Source organism: Canis lupus, chromosome 34 (genome assembly GCF_048164855.1).
Source record: "Canis lupus baileyi chromosome 34, mCanLup2.hap1, whole genome shotgun sequence".
NCBI lineage: Eukaryota > Metazoa > Chordata > Mammalia > Carnivora > Canidae > Canis > Canis lupus.
In genome coordinates, this window is record NC_132871.1 from 14,127,976 (window position 1) to 14,137,174 (window position 9,199).

At 43.0% G+C, this 9,199-nt stretch overlaps 1 long non-coding RNA gene across 1 annotated transcript in view; it reads left to right on the forward strand.

Annotated features, from left to right (window-relative positions):
- Positions 1-6,720, forward strand: part of LOC140624499 (uncharacterized) — a 52,397-nt gene extending 45,677 nt beyond the window's left edge. The window contains exon 4 of the long non-coding RNA XR_012023965.1: positions 6,423-6,720. This is a non-coding gene — a long non-coding RNA (uncharacterized lncRNA). The remainder of the gene's footprint in view (positions 1-6,422) is intronic.
- The last annotated feature ends 2,479 nt before the right edge of the window (positions 6,721-9,199 follow it).

A 9,199-nucleotide genomic window follows, 5' to 3' on the forward strand; every position in this document is an offset into this window, starting at 1 on the left:
GATGTGATCACAACCCTTCTGGTTACTGAAGCTGAGGAAACCTCCTGGAACGAGCAGCAATTGAGGAGGAAGGGAGAGGCCTGTGGCAGAGTGACCTTAATGGCAGAAAAGCCATGTGTCACATTGCTGTCATAATTTACTGCAAATATTTCACTGTCTGGGATTTGCCTTTAAATAGAAATCGCCACTGAGGCCAGCTCAGAGATGACACCTATTTAGGCCCGAGCCCTGCTGGTGGGGAAAACTGCAGGGCGAGGTTTCAGAGGTTTGGCGTGAAAGAGCCCAGCTGCTGGAGTTTCCTCTGCTATTTTTTTAAAGGACGGTGGCCCTGTGAGAGTCGTAGCTGCGGATGAGCAGCCTGTAGCAAAGAGGCTCCAAACCAGCTCCAAGTTCTCAGCGGGTCACCGCCTGAATTCTCCTCAGCAGCTCAGACCCCAGGCCCATCTCTCAGAGGTCCCACCTGTGAGGACTTCACGAGAACCGCAGGCCTCAGGGCAGGAGTAGCAGTGTCCACCGGTCTGGACGAAGGTACCCATAGGGCAGAGACCCTCTGGGACCATGTTGGTCATACCCTTGTCCTATTTTCATCTCCATGACTTCAGAGACACTGCTGAAAAGTGTGACTGGGTTGGTTACCTCTTCAACACGGGAAAAGACATGCTCAAAGCCTTAAAAAGCTGGGCAGACAACCCAGAAGTAGGGCTTCTAGGGGTTCAAAGATGGTGCTGTCACAGGGGGCTGGCCACAGGAAGTACTCGATCCAGCAGTGGGCAGACAGTAGTGCCCTAGGCACTCCAACTGGTAGAAGGAACTGTTGCATCTTTGGCCCTCACCCAGCAAACCCTGGTCTTGGGCCCAGTTCCCTCAAACTGCAGGTCTCTCTGTCCCTCTTCTTATTTGTCAGTCAAGAACCTGCCTCCTCTTCCTCTAGATCTCATGAAAAATTTCTCTCCTTGCATTTCCTCAGGGACAATTTTCCCTGCGGAGAGTTTGAGCTGAGGGAGGGGCTTGACCGGTCATCACATCACATCACAGCGTCTTCCTGCATCCACTCCTCCTCCCCCTAGTCAAACAGGGCCACTCTGGGCTTTATCAGGCAGCTTGTGAGGCCCAGGCATTCCATTCTCTATGGCTTGAAGTGAGTCAACCAGGAAACAGGATCTCCTCGATTATTAAGCACATACTCTCTTCATGGGTATTGGGCCCAAAAAGTTCTATTACACAGAGCACACGGACAGAATTCAAAATGTAAAATATTAAAAACTTAGTGGCAAGGATCAGTGGCTCAAAATACACGGCGGTGAAAGGCCACCAAGCATAGGTCATAATTGGAAAGTGTAATAGAAAAAAAAAAAGTGGGGGATCCCTGAGTGGCTCAGCGGTTTGGCGCCTGCATTCGGCCCGGGATCCTGGAGTCCCAGGATCAAGTCCCACATCCGGCTCCCTGCATGGAGCCTGCTTCTCCCTCTGCCTGTGTCTCTGCTTCTCTCTCTCTCTCTCTCTCTCTCTGTCTCTCATAAATAAATAAATGAAATCTTAAAAAAAGAAAGAAGAAAAAAAAGTGTAATAGTGTTCTTAAAGGAGACATCCAGAAAAATACCTTAAAATGCAAAACATGGCCAGAAACAAGCCCTGATAGCAGGACTTACATATATTGACACACAAGGGTAGGTTTATGTGTGCATGTGCACTTGTATACGTGCATATGTACACACACACGTGCATATGGATGAAGAGAGGGAGGTGGAAGTGAGGAGAGATCTCCTGGCCACCATCCCCTCCTCCATTCTCTAATTCTAAGCAGCCAAGAAATGGGCCTCGAGATTAAATCTTGAGGTCAGACGGGACCCCTGGGTCATTAGAGACAAGGGCATCAGTGCAGCTAATGGCAAATCATTTTACATTCGCATGGTACCACATGACCTGTCTTTACACGGGACCCTGGTCACCCAGCCCCCTCTTCTTCCCCTCAGCTCACTCCCCCACTTCCTCGGCCTTCACATCATTGCCCAGAGCAGGGCAGGTCTCTATGCAGACACACTACACCCCTAGTAGGGAATTATCCACAGGGAATCCTCTCCGCCTGGTTTGTTCTGTTGGACAGCAGGTAGATAGATGAGTTAGTTTCTGGTCCACAGAACAGGAGAGCACAGCGTTGAGCTGGGAAGCAAAGCCATGTTGGCGGAGGTGCCCATTCCAACCAATCTTCTCAGGCAAAGTAGCACACAGGAATGACAGGTCAGGTGTCACCGGCCCAGAGTTCCATGCTCAGCTGGAACCAAGATCTGGGGGCGGTGGTTCTAAACAGAATCTAGGGCTGCAGGATGTCATGCCTGGGAGCATCTGGAATTCTGCTTCGCTGACCATGGGGATCCGTCACCATTTCACGGGCTGAGCACTTACTTCCTTCTAGCAACAGGCTCTTGCTGTCCTCAGTGCTGCCTTTTAGTGATCAGCCAGGAAAATCTGCAGTGTGTCGGAGTTAGAATGTTGGACTTCCAAGACATTGTCTGCTCTTCCAAGACATTTGCTGCTTCTGGGCCTCTAACGTTCTTCCAAAAAGTTCACAGGACAATGTAAAAACAAAAAGAAAAAAAAAAAAAGAGGGCGGGGAGAGGAAATCCTGGGGCTCTGAGATGAGGGAATTCATCTTTCTATCCACTCTCTTTATGAGCACCTTTGGTGAACATGCTAAAATCGATAGGTACTTTTCAGGCATTTGGCCAAAATGCCAAGCCACTTTTAAGCTGGACCGGGAGGAGTCATTCCTTCAAAATCGCTAGCTTGATGAATGTTTTCATTTTATCCCCTGGATGGATTTAATTCAGTCATTTGCTTATTGCACTGAAAGATGCAAGCTCAAAGATATTTAATTATGCCTAACCTTTATCCATTAAGTCGATTAAAAGTTGAAAGCATTGGCTGGCCTCCTATATGGCTGATCTGTTAGATACCTATTTTCAATTGCAGCTTGCAAAAAAGAAAAAAAAATTACATCAACCTTAAAACAGTATTTATTCAGGATCTGCTTCTATTGTGAGCTTACACTTGGGCTTCATTTTACAGAGTAAGGAAATAATACAACAATGAAGCCACTAAATTCATAAATGTATTTCTGTTAGTGAGAAAAGCCAAAAGAGCCTTCCAATGTAAATTTACCCTTGGCTACTGAGTGATTACTCTTTTAAGTACTTGGGAAGTTGGAAAGACTTGTGGTTTTGTGCCAGCAGTATTCTTAAATGCGGTCTTAGAGGAAAAAATGCCATGTCTAAGAAATTAGGTGGAGGAATCATTTGGGTGAGGTGTCCCATACTATGGAATTCCTTAAAGCGAACTGAGGAGAAATCTAAGCACTGTGGTGTCTTGTAATATTCATCTACTTGCCCCAATAAGCAGGTAGATAAATATTTGGTAAGAAATTCTTATTGGGAATGATGCATATATAAACTCTTTCTTTTTTTTTTTTTTAAATAAAGATTTTATTTATTCATGAGACACAGAGAGAGAGAGGCAGAGACACAGGCAGAGGGAGAAGCAGGCTCCATGCAAGGAGCCCCATGTGGGACTCGAACCCAGGAATTCGGGATCACACCTGGAGCCAAAGGCAGGCACTCAACCACTGAGCCACTCAGACATCCCAAAATAAACTCTTTCTTAACATAAGTTTTGGATATAAGGAACCAGGAGCAGTAGAAGGGGAAGGGGTTTGCTCATAGGATTACAAGTGTCCCATCTAAATATCTCTTAATTCGCTTTCTCCACCTTTCCTCTTGCCGCAGCCCTGACTTGGGCCTTCTTTATCTCTTGTCTAGACTGTGGCCATACTCTCCTCTCTGTTCTTGTTGGTTCTAATCTCTTTATCTGTCTGGTTTTTATATTACTGTGTGAATTATCTTCCCAAATAGAGATCTGATCATGCAAATGAAGTCTAAATGCTTTGGTAAGGCCCATGACATCCTGGCTTTCTAGCCTCCTTGCTCACCATGCCCACCTTATACCCAGTCCTCTAGCATTCCAGCCAAATTCTCTGTTGTTTCCCAAACCCATCGGGCTTTTTCTCATCGTCATGCTCCTATTGTGATATCCTTCTTTCCAGGATAACCTTTCCTCTTTTCTCTTCCTGAAAAAGTCCTAAACTTCCTTAAGTACCCAGTTTAAATGTCACCAGGAAGCCTTCCTGAAATTCTCCATGGAAAGAATGTCCTTCCTGCATATTAATAACACCTTAGTTCATACTTTCACAATTGCAATTATGCCAACACAGGAGGAAAATTTATACATTTATTTCCGTACTAAGCTGTGAGCTCTTTCAGGAAAGGGACAATTTCTTGCATTACCATTACCTGGCTCGTTATTTGGTACATTTTGGACATTTGGCATATTATTTGAATGAGTGATTGCACATATGATCAAATTAATGGTAGCATAAATTTATATGCACTTGTTATGAATTAAGCACTTGACTGGATTATTTTGTCTAATTCATCCCAGAACCATATGAGGTAGATACTATTACTGCAATTTACCCAAGAGGAAACCAAAGCTTAGAGAGTTGAGTCACCCAAAGGTCACACAGGAAATGCTGGTAGAGCCAGTATTTGACCCAGGACATCTGACTCTTGCTCTCGCTCCTATAAGAAACTGCATTCTAGATTGAAAATCTCCTTTTTGCCCCAGTTACTCAGCTATTTCTTTCTTTCTTTCTTTTCTTTCTTTCTTCTTTCTTTCTTTCTTTTCTTTCTTCTTTCTTTCTTTCTTTCTTTCTTTCTTTCTTTCTTTCTTTCTTTCTTTCTTTCTTTCTTTCTTTTTTCCATCTAGGATTAGAGATTGACAGCCAGCTCCTACCCTGGAAACCATTGGACATTCCATGAAAATTCAATCCACAATCCCCATTACACCCTTTTTTTTTTTTTGCCCCATTACACCCTTAACTTGAGTTTGGAAGGAAGATCTCTAAGACATCTGGGTGTAGGGCAGAAAAGGATTACTCACCCCTGAGGGCAGAGCCCTTTGGGAGAGCTCTTTTCTGTCCTTCCAGGGTGGGGCTTTAAGATTGAAAGAGCTAGTTTTAATTAGAGCATTTCCTGGCTGAGTAAATATTAAACTTAAATTCACCTACGCCTTTGGTTAGCAAGTACCAGCTTGATGCTTTGCCCTCCATGTTTCCTCCCGGGTTCTTCATGAGGGAAGAGGGTGAGAAGGCAAAGGAAGAATGTAGTCTAGGAAACAGAGACCCCAGGAGTGCTGATGAGGCAGAGACCAAGTCAACCTGTGCTGCAAATCTGTTACTAAACCCCATATACTCAGTTACCCGCTCCAATTGGTTAAATATTAATCCGTGGCACTGTTCCTGCCTTGGGCATTAATTAGAGTTTGTTTAAATAAGTAATTCCGACAATCACCTGCCAAGAAGACTATCTTAAGCAAAGCAAGGTTTCTTCACATCCCAAGGCCAGATGCCTGGCAGTCACAGATAAAGGACCCTGTAGTTGTATCAGGTTATGGGAATGTCGCTGGACTTACTCCCAGTTTTCTCATTTTAACTGGAACACTGGCCAGGGGGGCAACATGAAGAGTGCTACACCTGGAAACCAAACTAGCCCACCCCCCTCTCCTCCTGCCCAAGCTCACAGGAACGTGTCAGACTTTCCAATGACCTGTACGTATTAAGAACTTGGGAACTCAAGGCAGGATGGGCTGACTGGGCACTTTATTTGAGTTGCTATTATTGCAGGAGCTATTGTGTAAACTGATTTGGATCTTTTAGGAAGCTGTGAGTTCTAAAATAAGAAAGGGTAGAAGCTGTGAAAATGAGAGAATAGGGAACTGAACCCAAAGAAGCACTCCCAGGCATTGTTAGTGAAGGAGGCTGGTACCTACAACACTTAGCAGAGAGTGGTTCTTCTCACCAGTGTCCATCCACTCTTCTAGAAGCAGTACTCTGATTTTACCCTACTGACCAGCTTCTCTCCTTGGCTGGGACCATCAGTCAAGGCACCTTGCCCACACCCAGCCAAGGAGAGCGTCTCAGATCCAAGCAAGACTACTTATATACTCTCTCTCAGGAATCGGAAATTTTGAACAAAGTGACAACATGACTGTCGGACTCAGTTTCTCCTAATAGGACAGCATCCACCAATTCTGCTGCTTTGAACGTGCCTTGTGCTTCCACTTAAACCTCACAATTGCTGCCTGTCCAAAGCTGACTTCTCAAACTTCCCTTTTGATTCTATGACTTACTCCACAGCTATTAAGTAAATGCCTTTCCTGTTTGTAAGTCAGAATTTCTTTCTCTTGCTTGGCACCTAAGAATCATAATTGATATACAATGTCAATATATATTTACGTGCTGTATTTATGGGTATGTGGTTAAACATTGTCCTTCTGCACAACTGAATATTTTTCACTTCTGTCTGTTTCAGTGCCTGAAGTCCACCCACTGGATGTAATTTGGAGATTTTTTTTGTAATGCAGGCATGGAGAAGAGACCAATATCGGGATGACTGGTGCTGGTCAGTTCAATCAGATTGGTTTTCAGCTGCCAAAGGGGAATGAAAGTCTTGCCTGAGCAAAAAAGAAGGAAGTAAATCGAACTGCTTGAAGCCCATGGGGAAATTAAGCAAGTCTGGGGTGGATCTCAATAAAGTCGCCTAAGGGCACTGCTACCCAGGAGGGGCTCCAGGAAGTGAAAGACATGAATAAAGGAAGATCTGGGGCAAATGTCTTGTTTCTCCACTTTCTTCTTTATCCCTGTGTCCCAGCTGTCAGAAATCAGGTTAGCACTATCCAGATTAAGAGGGTGGCTTCATTGTTGACTACCCAGGTATTTGTGGGAAGGCCTGGAGCTCTAAGGATCTCCTCCCTAATGTTGCTTTTATGGCAATATTGTTTTCTAGTACCAGGGAATTGGTACATTTTCTGGATCACCATTTTCTAAATATTCCCCCGCTGTAACTCCTCCATCGCTTCTGGTATCACTAATCGACCTGGGAGACTTGGCATCATTGCTGACATTGACATTTCTCAAACATTAATATAAATTAGTTACATACTGATATCCCTAGTATGTGTGGGCTACCCATGCTCTGGTCAAACATTTTGGATCAAGATGGGTAAATTCCAAATCATTCTAGTTCATAGATAGTTATTTTTATTTATTTATTTTAAAAAAGATTTTATTTATTTATTCATGAAAGACACACAGAGAGAGGCAGAGACAGGCAGAGGGAGAAGCAGGCTCCATGCAGGGAGCCCGATGTGGGACTAGATCCCAGGTCTCCGGGATCACGCCCTGAGCCAAAAGCAGATGCTCAACCACTGAGCCACCCAGACATCCCGTTAACAGACATTTTAATCTACAGAAATACACTAATGATGTCTTGGAGGTAAAAGAAGCTGTAAGATCAGTTGTCACAGATGAGCCAAAACAGAATACATATACATTTGGCCACAAAGACATTTCTGGGCACTTTCACATTCAAATTAACATGGAGTCATGTTTATATATCACTGGAGTCTGTCACTGTGGCTTTTGTTTAGTCCTGGAACATTGTTAATAGTCATAGGTCAATTTATGAGCCATACAGGCAATACAGATTCTTCTGTCATAGCCCTTACTCATCAGTCATCCATATGGAGATGAAAAAAATGAAGTCAGGATTAGACCTGCCCGGTTAATTAAATTTCCTGAATTGCCTTACGGGGTGATCTTCCAAGCATACATAGCTCTAGGCAATGTTACCTGGGGCTGAGAAGAACAGAAATTCCATTTCCCACTGAGTCATTCACTGCAGTGTCTTGGGTAACTTACCCAACCACCCAAGGATAGGATGAGAATGAGGAAATAAGAATCCCAATACAGACATAATTTGGAGGAATGGAATAGCGATTAGTGACAATATCTGCAAAGGATGACAAGTAGCCACAAATAGCTTCTTTGGGGCAGGAATATTCACAATCAGAAACGTAAATATGCTCTACTATGTATACTCTTCATTCCTATGAAATCTTCTCTCCAGAGACAATTGAGACTTTTATTATCCAAAGACAAACAATTAAGATTTTAACAACCACATTTCATTTGTTCAAAGACACTTCTTACTGCTGCATTTTACCATTTCTGAATTCTGGAAGTGTCTTAAAATTTTAATTTTGAACTAGGGAGGTATCTTACAATTTATGGCATCTAAAGCTAACGATAGATGGTGTTTCTTTTTCCATTTAAACAAATAGGTTTACATAGACTTACCTCCTTCGACCAGTAGGCTTGCTGAAGGGATTGTGGTGCCCTGCTGGCTTTGGAGCCCTGAACTTTTGCAAGGCATTGCTACATTCAGAGGTAACCAGCAGTACACTCAATCCAGTAGGACGAATTCATTTAAGACACAGCTTGATTAGTGAGTACTCTGACAGGTGGACTCACAGAATTCTATGAGACCAGCCAGCCAGATGTGATTGGAAGGGGGGGGGTGGTCATGAGGAAGACTTCCTGGAGGAAGTGATATATCTAAGCTGAGACTGAAAGAAAGGGTTGAAGTTATCTAGGGTTGAAAGATTCTACTCAAAGTGTCCACTAAGGCATCCAAATTGGTAAATAAGAAGTAAAACGTTCACTATTTGCAGATGACATGATCCTACATAGAGAAAACCTTAAAGACTCCACAAAAAAAAAAAAAAAAAAGCAGTAGAACTGATAAATGAATTCAATAAAGTCACAGGATACAAATTGATATACAGAAACCTGTAACATTTCTATACACTAATAATGAAGAAGCAGAAAGAGAATTAATAAAACAATACCATTTATGACTGAACCAAAAATAATAAAATACCTAGGAATAAACTTAACCAAAGAGGTGAAAGACCTATACTCTGAAAACTATAGACACTGATGAAAGAAATTGAAGATGACACAAACACATGGAAAGATATTCCATGCTCATGGACTGGGAGAACAAATATTGTTAAAATGTCCATACTCCCCAAAGCAATCTATAGCGATAATACTATCTCTATCAGAATACCAATAGCATTTTTCACAGAACCAGAACAAATAATCCTAAACTTTGTATGGAACCACAAAAGACAAAGACCCCGAATAGCCAAAGCAATCTTGAAAAAGAACAAAACTGGAAGTATCACAATCCCAGGTTTCAAGATCTAATACAAGGCAGTAGTAATCAAAACAGTATGGTACTGG